This window comes from Pinus tabuliformis, chromosome 2_1 (genome assembly GCF_031772625.1).
Source record: "Pinus tabuliformis cultivar Carrire ecotype Pingquan chromosome 2_1, CPIR1, whole genome shotgun sequence".
Classification (NCBI taxonomy): Eukaryota; Viridiplantae; Streptophyta; class Pinopsida; order Pinales; family Pinaceae; genus Pinus; species Pinus tabuliformis.
The window spans coordinates 26374792-26398615 of record NC_142299.1 but is presented as its reverse complement, the minus strand read 5'-3'; the positions used below and the strand labels follow the sequence as shown (position 1 = coordinate 26398615).

The following is a 23824-nucleotide window of genomic DNA, read 5'->3' as shown; positions in this document are numbered from 1 at the left end:
TGGTTTTGTGAGAATATCAGCAACTTGTTCCTTAGAAGGAACATACTCCAACTTGACCTTCTGCTCAAGCACTTGCTCCCGAAGAAAATGGTACTTGATTGGTATGTGCTTGGTCTTTGAGTGCATGACTGGATTCTTTGAAATGCTGATTGCACTTGTATTATCACATAAGATAGAGACTGGTGGAGTGCAAGTGATTTGAAAGTCCTGCAAGGTTTTCATCATCCAAAGAAGTTGTGTACAACAAGATGTCGCAGCCACATATTCTGCTTCAGCTGTAGATAAGGCAATCGAACTATGTTTCTTGCTGAACCAAGATACTAGTCTGGAACCCATGAAGAAAGCACCACCACTTGTGCTTTTCCTATCATCCACACTTCCAGCCCAATCTGCATCTGTGTAAGCATGAAGAGTGAGATTTGTATTTCTAGGATACCATAAGCCATAGTTTTGTGTCCCTTGAAGATACTTGAAGATTCTTTTGACTGCCTGAAGATGAGTTTCCTTTGGGTTGGCTTGAAATCTTCCAACAATTCCTACTGCATGTGTAATATCTGGTCGGGTACCTGTCAAATAAAGCAAGCTCCCAATCATGGATCTATAAGTGGGTTGATGAACTGCTGTTGATTCATCATTTGCACTGAGGCTGCATCCTGTAACCATGGGTGTACATACAGGCTTTGACTCTTCCATGCCATACTTCTTCAAGATCTGCTTGAGGTATTTGGTTTGAGACAAGAAGATACCTCCTTCATTCTGTTGGATTTGCAATCCAAGAAAATATGTCAATTCTCCAAGTAGTGACATTTCGAATTCTTTCTGCATAACCAAGGCAAAGTTTTGACTCATAGTCTCTTCATTGCTGCCAAAGATAATATCATCTACATAAACAACAAGAATTAGTAATTTGTTATTTTCAACTTTTATATAGAGATTGCTATCTGCTGATCCTTTTGAAAAGCCTTGTTGGTGAAGATATTTGTCCAACCGATAGTACCAAGCCCTTGGAGCTTGTTTGAGTCCATAGAGAGCCTTTTTCAATCTGCATACAAGGTTTGGATCATTCCCAAGAATGAAACCATCTGGCTGTTCAATATATACTTCTTCTTCTAAGTCTCCATTCAGAAAGGCTGATTTCACGTCCATTTGAAATACCTTGAAGTTTTGAAAGCTTGAGAGAGCAAGAAACATTCGGATGGCCTCAAGTCTTGCCACAGGAGCAAAGGTCTCTTCAAAATCTATTCCTTCTTGCTGCGCATACCCTTTACAAATAAGTCTGGCCTTGTTTCTAATTACTTCTCCATTTTCATTTAATTTATTCTTGAAGACCCATTTTGTTCCTATTACATTCTTATCTTTTGGTCTAGGAACTAATTCCCAAGTGTTGTTCTTTTCGATCTGCTCAAGTTCTTCATCCATTGCTTTGACCCAGCATTCATATTTGCATGCCTCTTTAACATTTTGTGGTTCAGTGGAGGAGAGTAATGCCAAATAGCTTGAAGCTTCTGCAAGTGTCCTTCTTGTTTGTACTCCTGCTTCTTTCTGCCCCACAATCTGAGATTCTGGATGATTCTTTTGAACATATCTGGATGGAGTCTTCTCTTCTATTCTTGTCTGCTCCTCTGGTTCTTCTTGAGGTTCTTCTTCTTCTTGAGGTTCTTCTTCTTCATCATTCCGCCTTTGGGGGTAACCTTCATCTTCTTCTATGTCTTCATGATGAACTTTCCTAGGAATATATCCCTTCTCATCAACCACTACATCAATGCTGTCAACAATTCTGCCAAGTCTTTTATTGTAGCACTTGTATGCTTTGCTATGTGGAGAATAACCAAGAAGAATGCCCTCATCTGCTCTTGGTTCAATTTTGCCAAGTTGCTCATCAGTATTCTTGATATAACATTTGCTTCCAAAGATTTGAAGTGCTTCACCGAAGGAGTCTTACCACTCCAGAGCTCATGAGGTGTTTGAGTGCTGTTTACTCGGACATTTGTTTTGTTAAGAATAATAACAGCAGCATGTGCAGCTTCACCTCAGAAGGTTGCGGGAGTACCTGATTCATCAAGCATAGCACGAGCCATTTGCTGGATTGTTCTGTTCATTCTTTCCACAACCCCATTTTGCTGAGGAGTTCTAGCTGTAGAGAATTCTCTTCTTATCCCATGTTCTTCATAGAAATCGAAAAATTCATTTGAGGTAAACTCCCCACCTCTGTCAGATCTGAGGCACTTAATTTTGTGTCCTGATTCATTTTCAACCAAGGCTTTGAAGGATTTGAATTTTTCGAATGCTTCATCTTTGTGCTTCATGAGCCCTAACCAAACAAATCTGGAGAAATCATCAATGAATAATATCAGATATTCTTCTCCTCGAGGTGTCCTCTTCCTAAATGGACCACATACATCTGTATGGACTAGCTCGAGAGGCATGCTAGCTGATCCTTCCTTCTCTGGAAAGTTAGTTCTGGTTTTCTTTCCAAACTGACAAGATTTGCATATAGTATTGTCTGGAATTTTGATATCTGGAAGACCACGAACTACCTGATATTTGCATGCTTTCCTTATTTGTGAAAAGCTTAGATGCCCCAACCTCCGATGCCATAGCCAATGTTCATCATCCTTGCTTAAGTAGCATTGTTGTCTCTCCTCAAAGATATATAGATTATTTGGAGTCCTTCTTCCTTTGATCACTGTTTTACCTGTATCAAGATCGCGAACACAACATCCATTTGATCTGAATATTACCTCGGTTCCTTGATCACACATCTGACTGACACTCAGAAGATTATGCTTCAATCCATCAACATATAAGACATTTCCTGCTTTGACCTTCTCTTTCAACGGAGCAACACCTTTTCCTTTTATGGCTGCAGAGATATCGTTCCCAAAAGAAACTTTCTTCCCCTTTTCTAATGCGGTATATGACTCAAGCTTTTCTTTGTCCCCTGTCATATGCTTCAAACATCCGTTGTCAATGTACCATAGACTCTCTTGACCTTCTGCATAAAAGGCTATCCCACATCTTTCTGGTTGTGATTCTTTTATTCTCCATGTTCTAGTATTTGAGGTTTGTTCTTTCTGAGTTGTCTTCCGGAACCTGCTCCTGCATTCAGAGTCTTCATGACCAAAGTTATTACAAATAGAGCATTCAACTTCATTTTCAAGAACCGAAAAATTGTTATAAGTCCTTTTCATGGTTCCAGTCATTCTCCCTTGCTTTTGAGCTTCTCTAGTCATGATCGTTTTGTAGGCAACACATTGAGCTGCTTTGTGACCAAAGTTATGGCAAGAAAAGCATTGGCCATTAAAAAAACTTCTGCGATAATCAGATCTGTCATCCAACCGATTGTAGCTTCTATTCATTCTTGGAGCAAATTGGGAAGATTTTACCTGTGGCTGATTGTAGCTTCTGTTTGTCCTTAAGGCAGTTTGTCCCCGAATTTCTTGATGGTCTTTATTTGTTCTTGAGGTAGATTGTCCTTGATTCACCTGATGACTTTTATTTGGCCTTTGCTCGCTTCTCCTTGCTGCATCAAGATAACTTTTAGAGGTAGAGGCTTGAGATGTTTCTCCATTATATCCCAGACCTGTCTTGATCAGAGGAGATCGCTGCACATTGATAATCTCATCCAAGGTTTCAGATCCTTTAACAAATTTGAGATTAATTGCTTTAGTTTTCTCAATCTCCTTTCTAAGACAAACAATCTCACATTCCAATTTTTCAAGATGTTTTTCCTTTTCAGTCAGTTGAAATTGCAGAGAATCAATAATAGCACTTTTCTCTTCTAAGGAAACTTTGAGATTATTCATTTCTTCATAAAATCCATCTGCATCTATAGCATCCATGTAGTCATCATCTTCAAAAGCCATTAAAAGTTTATATCTATTAACTTGTTCATCTTCATCACTATTTGAAAGACCATCACTATCCTCATGAGTGTAATAGCTTTTCTTCTTTTCATTATGTTTCTTGTTCCATCTAACAGGTTCCTTTCCTTTGTCATTCTTATCTTTGTGAGGACATTTGGCAACATAATGACCTACTCTTCCACAAGCAAAACATTTAAAAGGTAACTTACCTCTGAACCTTCCAGAACCCCTTTGAAGATTTCTGACAAAATTTGATTCTTCTTCTTCATCTTCTGGCACATGATTTGCTTCATAATAATCTTCTTTGCCTGAAGCTTTGAAGGCAGCTTCTCTTCTGTCTGATGGACCTCCCTTTCTCATTTCATAAGCGGTTAGAATTCCATGAAGCTGAGACATAGTGAGAATTCAGAGATTTTCCTTTTCTTCTATTGCAGATACTTTAGATTCAAACTTGGGGGACAATGATCTTAGAACCTTTTCAACTACTATAGCCTCTTTTATTTCTTCACCCAAATTTTTCATACAATTAACAATCTCATCTACCCGAAGAAAATAATTAGCCACACTTTCATCATTATACATCTTGAGAGTCTCATACTGAATCCTGAGAGTTTGAAGTTTAGCACGCTTTACCTGTTCATCTCCTTCATAGCTTGTGACCATTTTGTCCCATATCTCTTTTGCGGATTTGAAGTGCATACCTTCATGAATTCTGTTTGGGATATACTTCCTAATAGAGTACTGACTGCCTTTGCATTTGTTTCATACTTCTTTTTCTCAGCTGGATCTGTAGGACTAGCTGAAGGAAAAGCATAGCCTGTTTCTACAATGTCCCAAACTTCTGTACCAAGAGATTGAAGATATGCAGTAACTCTTACCTTCCAATAATTGAAGTTTGTCCCATCAAAAACCGGTGGCCTGATTGATGCTTCTCTCTCGTAGTTGCTCATGATGAATGATCTACCTTCAAGCGATCAAGCTTCTCTGAAGGACCTGCTCTGATACCAATTGTTGGAAATAATACTGAGAAGGGGGTGAATCAGTATTATCAGAACTATAAAACTTTTTCAATGCTCAGAAACATATACGCTACTTTCGTTAAGTGAACCAGCGTGTACACGCAACTGTGTATAAAGAAAACAACGTATAACTAGAAATCTTATAATTCAGTCAGTTTATCTTCAGTTAAGTGTATGAGGACATTATTCACCATATTAAGAGTAAGCAGATGCAGTAGAACAGATCACACAGAAACCATACACATGAACACCAAGATATAAGGTGGAAACCCAATGTGGGTGAAAACCACCTGCTGCAAGTCGTCTCTATCTTTCTTTAATATGAAACTTCAGTTTACAATCTTTTTGTACTGGTGCAGCCTTATACCAGTACGCAGGCTACAACCTGCAGAAGGCTACAACCTTCTCTCGTTCTCCAAACTTCCTTGGAAGGGAGCTCCAACCCCCTTTGCTCTTGTACTAGCTAAGATACTAGTACGTAGGTACTGACCTACAATCTTCTTTCTTTCAGGTACCACCTTTCATACATTTTCAGACTGGATATTCCTGAAGCACAACATTACAATCTGTAGACCACAATTCATTCAACTTTCACAACAAATCATTGAAGCATAAAACAACCAATACTAGCATTATCAAACTTTGAATCACTGAACCATTGAACCCTGTCAATCACCAGTTACCAGAACACAGAGCAGTCTACAGAACTCTGCAATAACAGTCAGACCCAACTGCAAACCCAAAATTCAAGCTTCAAAAGATATACGCTACTTCAATGAGCGAAACCCGCGTATACACGCGCTTTTACCTAAGCCAACCTGCGTACAGATCTAAAAATAAATTCTCTCAACTTGCAGCTGTACCAGACATCAGTTAGACCCAGAACATAATATTGCGACAATATGCAGATCTAGAAATACGCATAATCAACCATATCATAATAGTGCATTTCAAACCATTAGATCCCGATCTATCCTTAGATCTAGTCTTCCATCAACCGATGTGATTTCTCCTTAGCTTAGATGAAGCAACCCAGAACCTGCATATCAGATCTCTTTCTTTTTCAGATATTCAAGCCTTGTCAAAGATGATTTTTCCTAATGATCTTCTTCTCCTTATATAGCCTTAGGCCTTGCTCAATACCAAGAGCCAAAACCATAGAAATCCAAAACCATCAACTTCAAAACTAGAGATCTACACGTCTGTCGAGGTACTTTGGTCCAAAGAAATGGGCACAAGTACCGAGGACTAACTACCATGGACCAAAAGGAAACTTCCCGACATATACGCCCTTTTCTGTTCATGCATCTGCGTGTATACGCGCCTTCGTATATAGCTCTCCTGCGTATACGTGACTTAGTATGCATATCACCAGCGTGTATACGCAACTTTGACTTAATTAACCTGCGTATATGAGATTTCTCTTCATTCTGTAGTTTGAACGAATATCTGACATCAAAGAGAGTTGCCATCAAGGACAACACATGTATCATAGCGCCACACCTGTGCCAAAATGCCAACACAGGCTCCTTCCAAGGCAGTCTCCATAAGAAAAAAGGTCATATTATTGGTTCTGTATATATCTTAATTGAACAGATTGGTTAGACAGAGTATTTTGTGTGTTGTGAGAGAGAGAGAGCAATGGCACAAAATGGGTTCCTTTCCTGCACTTCTCTAATGGCAGAGACAGTGGGGGAGACACTAAGCCAAATGGAGCATGCAAAAGACGTTGGTGCAGATTGTATAGGGATCAGCCTTGATTGCCTCAATGGATTTAATGCTTCAATTGATTTGGCGTAGCTCTTGAAGGCCATAGTATTTCCTACTATAGTCACATACAGATAAAAGTTGGATGGAGGAAACTCATAAGTTGACAAAAATAAATGCTTAGATACACTGAACCTAGCACATGATCTTGGTGTTGACTTTAATGATGTGGAGCTTCAAGTATCATTTGATTTTGTAGGTCGCATGAAGGACAATAAGTATTCAAATTGCAAGGTCATTGTATTGAGTTTAGTGTTGTAGGAAATGCCTCCCCGGATCTAAACCAATATTTGCATCCCGTATAGATCCGTGGGGGATACTATTAATTTTAGATAACAATGGTATGTTTTATGCTTAGCACAACTTACTTCAATGTTCCTTTTGTAGCCAAATGACAATTTCCAATACTTTTTAGTAGCAATCACATTAACCATTGATCATATTGACAGTAAATGCAGATATAACATAAAAACATATGTAGAAGACCAGCCAAGACAAGAGGACACCAGATTTGGTGGATGCCGGGAAAAACCCAATGTGGGGAAAACCCTTGGACCAAATCTTCTTATTATTATTTAATAGTTCAACAAAAAGAGAAAGATAGAGAGTACAAAAGTGAAATAGACTAGCCCAATACAAAGTCAAATAAGCTTTGTCATATTCTGCAGTTAAACTTCTGCCCTAACCAGAAAGTCAACGTTGGTCAAGTCAGCAGCAATTCACCTCCTTTGAAGCTCGGTCAAAGGCAGATTAATTTAACCTCCATCAAGGGTCAACGTCAACCCAAAATAGTGCCACAAATGCTGGTCAAACTTGGTCAAATAGCAGTTAGCCTTGCATTCAAACAACCTTGTGGTCAACACTAGTCATACAGTCCCAAACACCTTGATTTCTGTGTCGCTTAATGTGGCCTCAGGAGAGCAAAATTCTGCCTCTGAAACACAGTCAAAATTTGGTCAAATTAGCAAGGGTCAACATTGGTCAATGGTATAAAATACTCGGTTTTATTTCAGCACAGAAAAATTGTCCTCCTAGTTGCATGTGTGTGAGAGAGAGAGAAGACCCTCAAGTTGTACAAACCAATCTACTGAAGAGAGAGAAGAATTGTTGTGTGAATGATGTCTAAATGAGGAGAGAGGTATATTCTACTTATACACTTTTATGTGGGTGAAGAGACACATCTATTGGGCTTCTTGAGCCTACATTAAGATGATGGCTGACCTTAACAATTTGTACATGTGAGAGAATAAATTCAAAATCACACTTTTGCTTTTCTGAATGAGATGATATTTATATCAAACTTGGACCTCTCGAAAACAAGAATCCGATGCAATAATCATTTCCATCATATGAGTTGTCCCAAGGTGGAATTCAACCCTAGTTTTCAATTTTAACACTCCCTCTCAACTAGGGAGAATTCCACTTGCCAATCCATTTGTCATCATGTACCATCTCTGTCATCTCTTCTCTGCTTTGCTTCGTTGAACCATGAAGTAATAATGAAGAAGTGATCGAGAGTGAGTCACAAGACCTTACCACTCTCCACTAAAAAAAGTCAATGCTTGATCCTAGATCAAGTTGTTGAATGCCGTGCATCATATTCATAGGGAGTACGACAATACATGATACATCCATCGGTAGTGTTATGGTCCTTAACCACTTTTTCCAACTCATTAGCCAGATGAGAGGTACTTCCCATGGGTCTAGGACTTCATGGGTAGGGTGTATGTTGGGGCATCATCAGGAGAAGATGAACCACTCATCTTGCTCATATGCCATAGGAGAAGGTGAACCACTCATCTTAAGCATATGTCAATCGTAGGGGAAGATGAATCTTCCTATATACATGTCAACCATCATGGGATATCACAAGGGAAGGTGAACCACTCACCCTATGGTCACTCATAGCTCCATGAAGTACCATGAGTCCCCAGTAGCTCCCAGAGCTCAATGTCCAACTCATGCGGGACCCTCATAGGATGGTCTTTCCATGACTCCAAGTCTCTCCCGAAAGGCTAATAATTTCACCTTCCCCAAGGGCTTTGTGAGAATATTTGTGACCTTCTCATCCATCCTGATGTGTTGGAGCCTTATTGCTCCTCGCTGGACCACATCCCAGATAAAGTGGCACCTGATATCAATGTGCTTGGACCAATCATGGAACACAAGATTCTCTGAAATTCATTCCACTCTGGTTGTTGCAGAAGTTCACGGTGCTATCCAACACATGCTCAAATAGCTCACTAAAGAGCTTCCTCAACTAAAATGCTTCACAACATGCCATACTCGCAACAATGTATTCGACCTCGACAGTGCTCAAAGAAACTGATTTCTTCTTCTTGTCCATCCAAGATATTGAAGCAGATCCCAAAGAGAAGCAACTCCCAAACGCGATCTTACGATCCACCACACTACCAGCCCAGTCATCATCAATGTATCCATGTAGCCTCAAATTCCCAGCAGTGTATCTCAGTCCATAATGGATTGTGCCCCAGAGATATCTCAAGAGATTCTTAGCAGCAATCCAATGAATGTGATGAGGCTCGACCATAAATTGACTCAACGTGTTCACAACGAAGCATATGTCAGGACAAGAGTTTACCAAGAACATCAGGCCCCCCACAAGTTGTCGATACTCGGAAGGGTTCACTAATCCGGGCCCATCAACACTTCCACATAACTTCTTGAAGTTGAGTTCCATCGGAGTAGACACGGATTTGCAATCCACCATGCCACATCTCTCAAGCAACTTCACAATGTATTTTCCTTGAGAAAGGAAAATTTCACCTGGATTTTGCCAGACCTCCAGCCCTAGGAAGTAGTGCATCATTCCTAGGTCCATCTTGAATTCGAAAGCCAAATCCCCCTTGTATTGATGAATGAGAGGGTTTGCACCTATCAGAAAAAGGTCATCCACATAAAAGACCAGAATGAGAGGCCTATCCTTTTCAACCTTGAAGTATAGGTTTGGTTCATCTTCACTCATAAAACCCAACTCCATAAGATAGCTATCAATCATCTCATACCATGCCCTAGGGGCTTGCTTCAACCCACAGAGGGCTTTCTTCAACCTGCATACATATGTCTTATGACCTTGAACTTCAAACCCCTCGAGTTGTTCTACATAGAATTCCTCGTTAAGCAAGCCATGCAAGAATGTAGTTTTGACATCCATTTTGTGTAGGCTACATGCTTGAGAAGTAGCAAGGGCTATGATCGAACGAATAGTGGTATATTAGGAAACCGATCCAAATATATCATCATAGTCCACTCCTTCCTTTTGAGAGAAGCCTCAAGTACCAAACTTGGCCTTAAAATTTTCAGCACTCCCATCAACTCCATGTTTTATTATATAAATCCATTTTGAAGTGACCATTGACATGTCCTTGGGTCTAGGAACCACATCCCATACATCATTCTTCATGATCGACTCATATTCCTTGTTCATCTCATCCTTCCAAACTTGGTGCTTCACAACTTCTTGGAATGTACATGGTTCAGATTGTACTGTGGTACTGATGGAAGCTAAGTACCCTTGGTACCTATTCGGCTTCTTGCTTTCACGAAATGTCCCCCTTGATGCAACATGTCTCTCAGCATATTTAGGAGTATCTTTGAACCACAAAGGTATTTTTCTTGAAGTAGAGGGCTCACTAGGAGGTGGGTCAATGGGATCTGTTGTAACATGTATTTTGTTGTTTGTTTCATTCATTGTTTCATTCAAAAATCACTTGAAAAATATTTTGAATAAAGATAAGGCAAGTATATCAGAGATCAAAATATAAAAGAAATGAAGAAATATATCGGATTTTACAAAGGAACAAGTGTTAAAGCATTAACACCAGACCTGAAATAATATATGTTGCATTTAAAGGTTCGGCAGGTCCGCAATGATTATGGATGATTGGTTCCGCTGACAAGCGCTGATTGCGATTTGTGATTGGGTTCCGGACCCGATATCATATATGTCATATTTTATAATGATGGCGGGTCTTAAACAACGTAAAGCACTTATATTATATGTACATGACCTTGCCGATCGTGATCTGCGATAAGGCTAGACCCGAATATATATATATAATAACTCTGATGGGTCTGAAAAGCCTTTATGTAGGATCCTTTGCTGATTGCGATGAGCGATGGGAATTTCGAACCCGATAAGTTTATGTGCTATACTTTATAATTCAGCGTGTCCAACTTATGGCAGGTTGTAAATATTTTTATTGATATTTATATATATTTTTTGTTGACATTGTTCTATATGAATTTCTATTATAAAGGATTATAATAGAAAGGTCGGATCCGATAGTGATATACATTATGTTATATAAGTCCGGCAGGTCCGCAAGGCGTGCGAAAAGGCAGTTTTCAAGTTATAAGGCAGGTTTTCAGGCGAAACAAAAGCAATAGATGGTTTTTATTCGAACTCACCCGATTCCACTCAGCATTCAACACGTGGCAGTCAGGTTGAGAGAGGAAACCACCCATTTCAGGTGGGTATTCTCCGGGATTATTTCTTGCTCGAAACCTTTACAGACCGTCTGATCTGAAAAGAACAGATCTACGGTGGGGATGAATCGGCGGGAAAGTATACCTCGAAAATTGTGCGGAGCCCGTATTGGAAGCAGAAAAAGCATGTTTTATCATATATTTTCAATATAAAAGGTTTATGATAGAAAATCACAGATATAAAATATTTACGCATAATTCTAACATTTTCATAGTTATGCGGCCTAAGGGTGCATAAGTTAAGTTTCACAGGGATTATTGGCCGATTGCGATTTGCGATGGAAGTCAACGGAGTGCTAAACGAGCGGATTTGACAGGTGTATAAAGCAGGATTTACTCATTTGATCTCCGGATTAATCAGAAGTTTGCGTTAATTTCACTGTGTAATGTGGAAAATCAGGGTTAGAGCCGAAGCTGAAGAGGAAGACAATCCGATATGTTTCTTGGCATTTTGGCCAATCAGAATTCCCATGTAAGCTCAGGATTATACAAACTAAACACATTTCATTATGACTAAGACGAATTAAGCATCATTAGGGCATTTAGAGAGGAATTTGACAGCGGATCAATAGAGCAAGCCAACAATTATCATCCCCTTTTGAATCCAGTTATGTTCTTGTTATTTCATGTTCTTTGAGGTGTCTTTTACCCTCTGTAAAATTATGTAATAGTTTTTACTTCATATAGTTAGAAAAGCAGTTAGATAATTTGGGCAGTTTCAGAAATCAACAACTATTCCACAATGTATAAAAGGAGGAAAATTTACTAAGAAAGGGTTCAAATTTTGGAGAACCCAGAGACTAAGCCACTGTATTCCTGATATCATCATTGATTAATGAAAGAATCAGAAGTTTCCATGAGTTGTTGCATATAATTATGTAAGCCTCTCTGTCATGTGTCATGCTATGTTTTCTTCTTTTCAAGTATAGTAATGAAGTTGCAGGTCTTTATTTGGTTATGTAGATAAAGTTAAAATTCCTTAAAAGATCACTCCTATACTTGAAGTCCTCACTTCCTTTCTAAATTATAGATAATATATTCTATGAAAGATCAGTATATTGTTTATGATTTAGTTCTCATCACCATAATTCCTCTAAGTTACAGATAGTAGTTTCTGTGAAAGATCAGCATATTATCTTTAACTTTCCCCTTCAAACCTTCTTCATTCATCATTTATATCTAGCAACAAATGGCATTCTGAGATATTCTAGTCATACATGTATTACGAGTTAAAGACTAAGTTTTTTAGGTCCTTCATTTGAGAACACAACATACAAGTGACAGTAAGTAATATTTATTAATGTCTTAAGCACAATTTCCCCACAGCCAGGAGATTGGTTTCTTAAGGAACAACATTAATTGGCGCCGCTGCCGGGGAGAGAAGACAAGAAGATTTTTCCCTAGGTTTCAATATTTTCCTCTGGTTGTTCAGTGAGGAGGAAATATTTGGTTGTTTTAAATCAAAGCAATAACTCTGGCTTCAAGAAGGCCCCATACAAGATCAGACACTTCACAAAAGAAGGTTCAAGCTTTTTCAGATCCTGAAAGGCTGTTTTCAAGGAGGGTTAGGAAGTCTAAGATCTCAATTAGACCAATTTCTACATTTTCTGCATCAAACAACAACTTATCTGAACATTTATCTGATAGAGAGTCATATTTTTCATCATCTTCATTTCAGGAACCTAGCTGTCAAGATCAATCTTTTGAGTATGTTACTTTTCATTTACCTACTATAATTATTCAACCTCAACCAATAACCACATTACCTCCTTTGCACATTCTATTTACCTCTCAATCAAGTTCCACATCTTTTGGTAATCAAAGTTCAGTAAACATGGCAGCACCTACATTCTTAGTGAATAGGTATGCACCTCTTCAACTACCACAACCTTTCAATCAAATTCTACAGGATTACCTTAAAACTCTTCCACGTTTTTTAGGAGAAGATGAATAGACAACAGAGAATCATGTAGTAGTATTTTATAATTTTGCAGAAGCCTAAAGGTTGAACATTTAGATGTTGTTCTAAGACTTTTTTTTCAGTACCTGGATGGAGAAGCAAGGAAATGGTTCAAAGGACTTCCCAATAATACCATTCCTTCTTGGGAAGAGATGGAACGTGTGTTTATTTAGAGATGGGGAGAAAAAAGAGACCATGGATATTCATTAACAGAGTTTAATGCCATAAATAATAAGTCTCATGAAATGGCCGAATTTGTCAGAAGATTTAACAAATTGTACAATAGTCTCCCAGCAGAGATTAAGCCTCCTCCTCTTGATCAAATCCAAACAGATGCTTTAGAGATAGAATCGAATCTGGTGGCTGCAGGAAAAGCACCAGAAACACAACCTACCCAAGACAAGGGAAAGGCAAAGATAGAATCCTCTCAAAGTCAATCATTGGAGGATATGTGTAATGTAATTAAAACTTTGTCAAATAAGTTAAATAGGTTAGAGTTAGAAAATAAGAACTCTCAGAGACAAACACAGTATAATAAGAACTTTAATCCCCAATTCAGAAGACAACCTTTGCAAATCTTGCAAAAGGAAAGAAAAGATCAAAATCAAATTCAAGCACCATTATATATAGAAGCAGATCCTGGTGAAGAACAACCTGAAGATCAAATTTCTACATTATATGCAGTTGATGAAGATGAACTCGGCATTGAAGGAGAAGAGTATGTGTATGATGAAGCAGATGTTATTCATGATGAAAATGAAATTGATGAATATTGGAAACAATTCTCTGATTTTATGCAGGCTGAACTACATAAGAAATATGACCTGAGATCTAGGAAAAGATCAAGAAAATGAAAGTGAGCAGCAAGTTTCAACTTCCTCATCAAAGGCGACTCCACAACAATCTCAGCTTGAAAAACAAGTAAATAAAGGAAAGCAACAACAAAATGCAAATGGCAAGACACAGATACTTCAAGGTGAGTCTTCTCAAGATCAAACTGGAAAAATTCCTTTGGAGAAACTTGTTTCAATTCCTCAAATAATTCTAGTCATGAAGAAAGGTGAAGATGAGAATGAAAAGACTGCTAAATAGGGTCACTTGTTTAGTCTTACCAAGGAGTTCGAAAAGCTAAGAATACAAGTTCCCCTTACAGAATTGGCAAAAACTCCTACTTATCAAAAGGAGATTTTTGAGTTTATTAATTTAAAAGAAAATGAGAGTAACACTGTAAATCTGTAGGAAGATAAACCAGTAGTGATTTTTGGTCCACATGTAGAAGTAGATTCTTCAATACCTCCTTTTTATATTTCCCTATTGGTTCATGATTTCCTCCACATAATTGTATGTTTGATTCGGGAGCTTCACATAATATTATGCCTTTGTCAGTGATGAAGCAATTAAATCTACAAGTGACCAAACCTTACAGGGATTTGTATTTTTTTTATTCAAACAAGGTCAAGTGTCTAGGGGTTATTAAGGATCTGGTATTGTCACTAGCCCAAATTCTAGCTAGAAGCTTGGTCATGGATGTTGTAGTAGCAGATATTCCTGCTAAATTTGGAATGCTTCTATCTAGATCTTGGGGAGCTAAATTGGGAGGTGTTTTGAAGCTAGATTTTACATATGTTGTTATAACGATTTTTGGTGGGGAGGAGAGGAGATTGTATAGAGAAACTAGGTTTGTAAAGACAATTACAAAAAATGGAGCAAGAAATTCGCCTATATATAGTCAGGAGAAGGATGACTTTGCTTGTTTCACACTACATGATAATGCAAAGCTGGCTGAAGATAATCAGAAGCAGCTTGCTTCAGCCAATGTAATTACAGAGCTGCAAACGGAAGAAGTGTGGAAATGTTTCTTTGACGGAGCTTATTCCAAGGAAGGAACAAGTGTTGGTTTTCTTCTAATTGCACTTGGAGGTAATATGTTCCCTTTTTCTTTCAAAATAGAGTTTGATGCAACTAACAATGTGGCAAAATATGAGTCCTTGATTATTTCTCTACAAACAACCAAACAGATGGGAGTCAAGTCAATTTTTGCTTTTGGAGATTTGGAGCTAATTATTAAGCAGATAAAAGATCATTGTGAAACAAAGCATCCTAGGCTCTGGGCATACAGAAATGAGGTATGGGATTTGATTGAAAACTTATTTGAAGCTTTTAACATTCAATTCGTTCCAAGAGATGAGAACAGATTGGCAGATTCATTGGTTGTGGCTGCTAGCACTTTCAAGCCTCCTATTAATCCAAGACTAAGGTATGAGGTATAAATGAGACACAGACCTTCTGTTCTTGATAATGTTAAGAACTGACAAGTTTTTGAAGATGACCAGCAATTTAAGGAGTTTTTGACTATGGTTGAAGAGTTTCAGGGCACAAAAATTGATCAGAACGAAGAAGAGACAACAAAAATTGCAGGAGCCAATGGTTTAATAGATTCAATAGCAAATCAGAAGATCTTTCAATTGAGAGATAATACTCTTCCAAAGGGACTTGTTCCTCTTGAAAGGCTTTTTAATTCCAATGATTTGGTTGTGGACTCAAAGAAAATCTCACAAGATGAACATATTCAGGATCACAACATTGGAACTAAGGAGAATCCCAGGTTAGTCAAATTATATACTGGAATTTCACCTAATTTTCAAGAAAGATATATTAAACTTTTCAAGAATTATGTTGATGTCTTTGCATGGTCCTATGAAGATATTAAAACCTATGATGTAAATATTATTCAGCATAAGATTTCTTTGAAGGAGGGGGTTAAACCCTACAAACAGAAGCTTAGACAGATAAATCCTCTGCTTCTACCATGAATTGAAAAGGAGGTCAAGAAGTTGCTTGATGCCAAAATCATAGTCCCACTCAGGTATTCTGATTGGGTGGCTAATCTAGTACCTGTGAGAAAGAAAAATGGAGAAATAAGGTTGTGTGTGGACTTCAGAAATCTCAACAGCGCTTCTTTGAAAGATAACTATCCATTACCTAAGATGGATCATGTGCTGCAAAAGGTAACGGGATTTTTTAGAATGTCAATGCTAGATGGATTTTCTGGTTATAACCAGGTGGCTGTGGATAAGGAGGATCAGAAGAAAACATCGTTCACAACCCCTGGGGAACATTTATGTATGCCAGAATGCCTTTCGGATTGATGAATGCAGGTGCTACTTTTCAAAGGGCTATGGACATTGCTTTTGTTGGAGATAAGTTTGTAGTAATATATTTGGATGATATTATTGTTTTCTCAAAGTCTGATGAAGAACATTTGGATCATTTGAAGAGAAATTTTGATAAATGTAGAATATTTGGACTTTCCTTAAATCCCAAGAAATCCATTTTTGCTCTGGAAGAAGGAAAACTATTGGGACACATTGTTTCCGGAGGAGTGAAGATAGATTTAGCCAGAGTACAAGTCGTGCAGAAAATACCATTTCCCAGGAGTAAAAAGTATATCCAAAAGTTTCTGGGAAAGATAAACTTCCTGAGAAGATTTGTATCCAACTATGCAGAAATTTTAAAAGAAATTACTAATATGCTAAAAAAGGAGAATGAAGTGAGTTGGACCAAAGAAGCTAGAGAATCATTTTCCAGGATTAAAGAGGCATTACAGGCAGCGCCAGTCTTAAGCAGCCCTGATTACCAGAAACCTTTCCAAATTTTTTCATTTGCCTCATCAAGTTCAATAGTTTTTTTCTTACTGCAAAAGAATGATGAAGAGAAAGAGCAACCAGTTGCATTCTTTAGTAAGATTCTTGGGGATTCTGAGCTGAAATATAATATTCTTGAGAAATAGGTGTATGCTTTGGCAAAAGACCTGAAATCTTTTAGAACTTATGTGCTGCAGTCCCAAATCATTGCTTATGTGCCAAATGCTGCAGTGAAAGATGTATTACTACAGGGAGATGTAGAAGGCAGAAGAGGAAAGTGGATTGCCAAGATCCAAGAATATGATTTGGAAATAAAACCCACAAAGTTGGTGAAAGGACAAGGATTGGCAAAAATGTTGACAGAATCAAACTTTCAGGCATTAGGAATTAACTTGTTGGCACCTGTGGATGAAAAAGTAGTTGAAGAAAGTGAAGGAGAGCAAGATCCAGGTATGAAGATCAGGTATAAATTTTTGTGTTCAAAATGGTATAAGCATATAATTCATTATTTGTGCTTTCTTTCTTGTCCTCAATCCTTAGATAGAACAAAGTATAGGGCACTAAAGATCAAGGCACAACCATATGTAATTTTGGAAGGCAGATTGTACTGGAAGGATCCTACTGGAATTCTATTGCTATGTTTAACAGAGGATGAATTTACAGAAACAATCAAAGATTATCATGAGGGGTTTTGTGGAGGACATTACAGTTGGAAAGTAACTACACATAATATCCTTCAGGCAGGATTTTATTGGCCTACTTTATTTGGTGATACATATAAGTTTGTTAGAATTTGTTAGCTTTTTGTTGAGAAAAATAGGTTAGCCCCTTTACCTTTGATTCCAGTTTTCATTGAGGAGCCATTTAGACAATGGGGATTGGAATTTTTTGGAGAAATCAATCCACCTTTAAGCAGACAACACAGGTGGGTTCTCACAGCAACTGATTACTTCACAAAATGGGTAGAGGCAATTCCTACTAAGAGAGAAAATGATCAGATAGTAATGAAGTTCCTGGAAGAAAATATTTTCAACAGATTCGGATGCCCCGTTAAAATTATAACAGACAATGCTCAAGTCTTCAACTCAAGTAAGTTCATTGCTTTTTGTCACAAGTATAATGTTATTTTGTCCCATTCAATAGCTTACCATCCTCAAGGAAATGGATTAGTTGAATCTATTAACAAAACTTTGATGAAGATACTTAAGAAAACCATTGTAGAAAATCAAAGAGATTGGGATTCTAAGTTAAAGTTTGCTTTGTGGGCTGCTAGAGTAACTACAAGAAGATCTACAGGGAAATCACCTTTTGAATTAGTATATGGAACTCAGGCTCTGTTTCCAAGTCAACTTGTAAAGCCAGTGATTGCAATGATTCAAGAGGTGAAAGAAGAACCAAATGCTTTGGTAAGAAGAATGAACAAAGTGGTGGAGCTAAGCGAGAACAGGGACAAGGTAAGAGACAACTTGATTATGTATCAATCCAAGATGAAAAATATTTTTGACAGAAAAGCCAAGGAAATCGATTTTAAAGTTGCAGACTTAGTATTGAGATGGGATACCAGAAGAGAAGATAAGGGTAAACATGGGAAGTTTGATCCTCTCTGGTATGGTCCTTTTAGAATTTCTGAAGTGAGATCCAATAATACCTTCATTCTTGAGAATCTTGATGGTGAAACTCTACAGCTGCCTGTAAATGGGCAATACTTAAAGCACTACTTCTAGTTCTAAAGAATAAGCATCATGTCATTGTGAATACCGGAGTGAAATCATTGTAAAAATGCCATAGTATTTCAGTTTATGCAAAGCAATATATGACTCCATTGCCGAAGTGAAGGCACTAATATGTGGTTCTTAGCACTTCTATGGCAAAAGCATTATCCCCAGGTGGAGCTAGATGTTGTAACATGTATTTTTTTGTTTGTTTCATTCAAAAATCACTTGAAAAATATTTTGAATAAGGATAAGGCAAGTATATCGGAGATCAAAATATAAAAGAAATGAAGAAATATATTGGATTTCACAAAGGAACAAGTGTTAAAGCATTAACACCGGACCCAAAATAATATATGTTGCATTTAAAGGTTCGGCGGGTCCGCAATGATTATTGACGGTTGGTTCTGCTGACAAGCGCCGATTGCGATGTTCGATTGGGTTTCGGACCCGATATTATAGATGCCATATTTTATAATGATGGCAGGTCTGAAACAACGTAAAGTGCTTATATTATATGTACATGACCCTACCGATCGCGATCTGCGATAAGGGTCGGACCCGAATATATATATATATATATATATATAATAACTTCGTCGAGTTCGAAAAGCCTTTATGTAGGAACCTTTGCCGATTGTGATGAGCGATGGGAATTCTGGACCCGATAAGTTTATGTGCTATACTTTATAATTCAGCGTGTCCGACTTATCGTGGGTTGTAAATATTTTTATTTATATTTATATATATTTGTTGTTTACATTGTTTTATATGAATTTCTATTATAAAGGATTATAATAGAAAGGTCGGATCCGATAGTGATATATATTATGTTATATAAGTCCGGCAGGTCTGCAAGGCGTGCGAAAAGGTAGTTTTCAAGTTATAAGGCAGGGTTTTGGGAGGAGCGAAAGCAGTAGATGGTTTTTATTCGAACTCACCCGATTCCACTCAACATTCAACACGTAGCAGTCGAGTGGAGAGAGGAAACCACCCATTTTGGGCAGGTATTCTTCGGGCTTATGTCTCGCCCAAAACCTTTATAGATTGTCTGATCTGAAAAGCAAAGATCTACAGTGGGGATGAATCGGAGGGAAAGTATACCTCGGAAATTGTGCGGAGCCCACATTGGAAGCGGAAAAAGCATGTTTTATCATATATTTTCATTATAAAAGGTTTATGGTAGAAAAGCACAGATATAAAAGAATTACTCATAATTCCAACATTTTCATAGTTATGCGGCCTAAGGGTGCATAAGTTAAGTTTTACAGGGATTATCAGGCCGATTGCGATTTGTGATGGAAGTCAATGGAGCGTTGAACGGGCGGATTTGACAGGTTTATAAAGCAGGATTTACTCTTTTGATTCTGGATTAATTAGAAGTTTGCGTTAATTTCACTGTGTAATGTGGAAAATCAGGGTTAGAGCCGAAGCTGAAGAGGAAGACAATCCGATATGTTTCTTGGCATTTTGGCCAATCAGAATGCCCATGTAAGCCCAGGATTATACAAACTAAACACATTTCATTATGACTAAGACGAATTAAGCATCATTAGGGCATTTACAGAGGAATTCGACAGCGGATCAATAGAGCAAGCCAGTAGTTCTCATCCCCTTCTGAATCCAGTTATGTTATTGTTATTTCATGTTCTTTGAGGTGTCTCTTACCCTCTGTAAAATTATGTAATAGTTTTTACTTCATATAGTTAGAAAAGCAGTTAGATAATTTGGGCAGTTTCAGAAATCAACAACTGTTCCACAATGTATAAAAAGAGGAAAATTTACTAAGGGTTTGAATTTTGGAGAACCCGGAGACTAAGCCATTGTATTCTTGATATCATCATTGATTAATGAAAGAATCAGAAGTTTCCATGAGTTGTTGCATATAATTTTGTAAGCCTCTCTATCATGTGTCATGCTATGTTTTCTTCTTTTCAAGTATAGTAATGAAGTTGCAGGTCTTTATTTGCTTATGTAGATAAAGTTAAAATTCCTTAAAAGAGCGCTCCTATACTTTAAGTCCTCACTTCCTTTCTAAATTATAGATAATAGTTTCTGTGAAAGATCAACATATTGTCTATGATTCAGTTCTCATCACCATAATTCCTCTAAGTTACAGATAGTAGTTTCTGTGAAAGATCAGCATATTATCTTTAACTTTCCCCTTCAAACCTTCTTCATTCATCATTTATATCTGGTAAAAAATGGCATTCTGAGATGTTCTGGTCATACATGTATTAAGAGTTAAAGACTAAGTTTTCTAGGTCCTTTATTTGATAACACAACAAACAAGTGATAGTAAGTAAAATTTATTAATGTCTTAAGCACAATTTCCCCACAATTAGCAGGTTGGTTTCTTAAGGAACAACAGGATCCATCGGACCTTCAACATCGGGCATCAGATCATCTGTCGGAGATTCATCCTGCTTTTTGTCCTTCCTAGGGATAGGAAGGTCTTAGACTTTCCCAAGGGTGGAATCTTCATCAAAAGTGACATCATGACTTATTTCCACTTCTCTTTGACCATGCACATAGATTCTATATGCCTTCAAAGTTTCATTGTAGCCCAAAAACGCTCCATTGTTCCCATATGCATCTAGATTTATTTCTTTTATCTTTTGGCACATGAAAATATATGGGACAACCAAAGATTCTAAAATGAGAAACATTAGGTTTCTTACTGGTGAAAACTTCTTCTAGTGTCTTGAAGTCCAATGCTTGATGCAGGCATCTATTTTGAACATACACAACGGTGTTGGCAACTTCTCCCCACAAGAACTTCGGTAGGTGTTAGCTTGTGGGGGCCTGACCCAGGTTTAGCATTAGTTAGCCAAACAAATCCTTACACTACTGGCCCTTTTGGCATCAGGCCGTGGAGCGCGGACCGAAGTCTCACCCGAAGCAGTATGGGGGGATGCTAGAACCAAGTTTCTGCACCCTGAGATGGTTGTGATGTCGTTTTATTCCTTCTATTCATGTCTTCATGCAAGTCACTTAGTTTTAGGGCTCTGTCTGCCTAACACCTTATTCCTCCCTTTGATACCTCCGCGAAAGGGTACAACTGACCTTCGCGTAGCCCTGACCTTCGATTCAGATACTTTAGCGTTGCTAAGGCAGCTTATTGTTCAAATTTTCAAGTTATCTTAAGAATCTTACTTATCTTATTAGATACTTATAGTTAGCACTGCATAGACAGATATTCTTATTTGAGTTCAGTTATCCAACATAATTACATTCATTCTTGCACCATATAAGCATTATAAAGGAAATTCATACATAAACTGCCAAGATGCATTAATCAAAACAAAGACACAGAATTTGCAGAATACTTCTCTTTATTGATATCTTCAAGTGATTACAAACTCTATCCGCCCTGCGCACACAGCTGCAGGGGTCCGCGCACTCAGCTGTGGACTTCCACCCTAGGCCTCTGCGCACTCAGTTGCATAGCCTCTACCTACACTACGACCCGAAACTTAGACTTCTTACTTCAGAGCTACGACTCTCTTACATGATATTACATTGATGTCTCCAAAACTACTTAGAGCTTAGCTCTTTTTATACAATCCCATGGTCCACGAATCATGGGTGGATATTTTACAGCCGACTTTTATTTACAAAACTAAGGATGGACAACCCTTTATGACTTATGACACCTTCGTGCTCCGCCACCACAAAATGTAGAGTCTTTACAAGTTTATTACAAAATTTGACCAAAACATGGGCTTTTAGCCCCAAAATTGTCCTTCAAGAACCCGCTCCCAACAGGCCCCCAACACAAACATCGTGACTCTCCCTCGAGTCATTGGGTAGGTGTGGAGATCTTTGCGTGAAGCCCTTCCAGCTCGATTCGTATGACCACAACCTCAGCCGAGCACTGTGCGGACGCCTGCTTTGTGTCTTCCACTTTCTGCTCGGTCACTGCTCCTGCACTGTTAGCCTGAAGCTTTTGTTGTGTCGCTTGCAGATTCACAAGCTTGCCTTCGATAGATCCTGTCATTGCATAAGCCGCATCGATCCAGGGCTTCAGTCTTGCCTTCAGGACTGCTTCCTTGTGCAGAGTTGTGTCCACTTGTTCCTTCAGCTACTTGGCCTCTTGCAACTTGGCTAGTCTTTGTGTCAGTGCGACGATTCACGTTGTGCCCTTAATGTCATCATAGCGCTATTGTAGCTCGCGCGCTTTCATCTCTAGCCACTGTACATTGGGGTCGTCCTGCAAGCTGGTCAGGACCTCAAATGACTGCTCAAACAATTGCGTTCAGTCTGCTACTGCATTGTCTATCACCGCTACTGCTTCTGTGACAGTGGTCGCCCACTGCTCCTTCACTTCTGGCGAAGTTGAAGGCTAGGGCTTCAATTGTAACTTCGTAATTTGCAGGTTCAACTCCAACTGAACTTGCGCCATCTTAGTACGAGTGTCGCACATCCCTATGGCTAGTTGATGGATGCGTACCTCAACTGGCTCCTCCGGAATGGCCAACTCTGGGACCATTCGGCATGCTTCCTCAATGACCTGCATAATGCGCTTTCTTTGATTGGTCACCCGGTCTTAGCGGCGATGGTAGAATTTCTTTGTAGTGCCATCTGCTCGTTGTTGATCCATTGTTCACTGATTACCTAGATGGTGCGATGCTCACGGGCCCTCAACTCTGCAATCACTCCATCCTGCAAGAGGTGGAGCGCTTCACGCGAAAATGCTGCCAGGTTCAACCCTACTCCCTTTAGGGCGCTGACAATGGGCCTATTAGCCTCATTCTCTGTGGTCAATGCTCCATCAGGCAACACTATTGCATTGGAGGCCTTCGCGCGTAGCATCTCAGTAGCCTTTGAAGTGCCGATAGCCAGGTTGGTAGATATCGTGCTAGCCTGCAACGCGCAGGTCTGCAACTCCTGCAACCCTGTCTGGATAGCCCCCAAGATGATCTGTTGTTGTTGCTCAAATTATTGCAGGGCCTTCGTGGTGACATCCCTCACTGTGTCACCAATATCATGCAAATCGCCCTCTGTTAATGTGATGGGGTCCAGTGAGGTCTTGGTCACCTTTGATTTCTTCCTGGGCCCTCCTTTCTCCAGCTCCCTTGGGCGCTTGATGCGGGCGGACGTCTCTTGAGGGTTTGCGTTGTGCTGTTCTGTCTCCTCCTCAGTCTCAGGTGAATGTGACCTCATGCTTTTGTCAGAGCCCCACTCTATCCCACCTGTCTGCTTCCCTGTCTACTGCGCGGCCTCGCGCTCCGCCTGGGCCTTATTAGTGACCTCCTTTTTCTTCTTTTCAGCCAGCTGTGTCATCTTAAGCTTAGCCTCCTCCTTTTTCTTCTACACAGCAGACTTGCTCCCGCCTACCACCAAG

The 23824-nt window shown here is 38.9% G+C and overlaps 1 pseudogene; it reads left to right on the top strand.

Annotated features, from left to right (window-relative positions):
- Window positions 1–22848, top strand: part of LOC149198615 (putative methyltransferase PMT2 pseudogene) — a 98716-nt pseudogene extending 75868 nt beyond the window's left edge.
- Window positions 22849–23824: the final 976 nt, after the last annotated feature.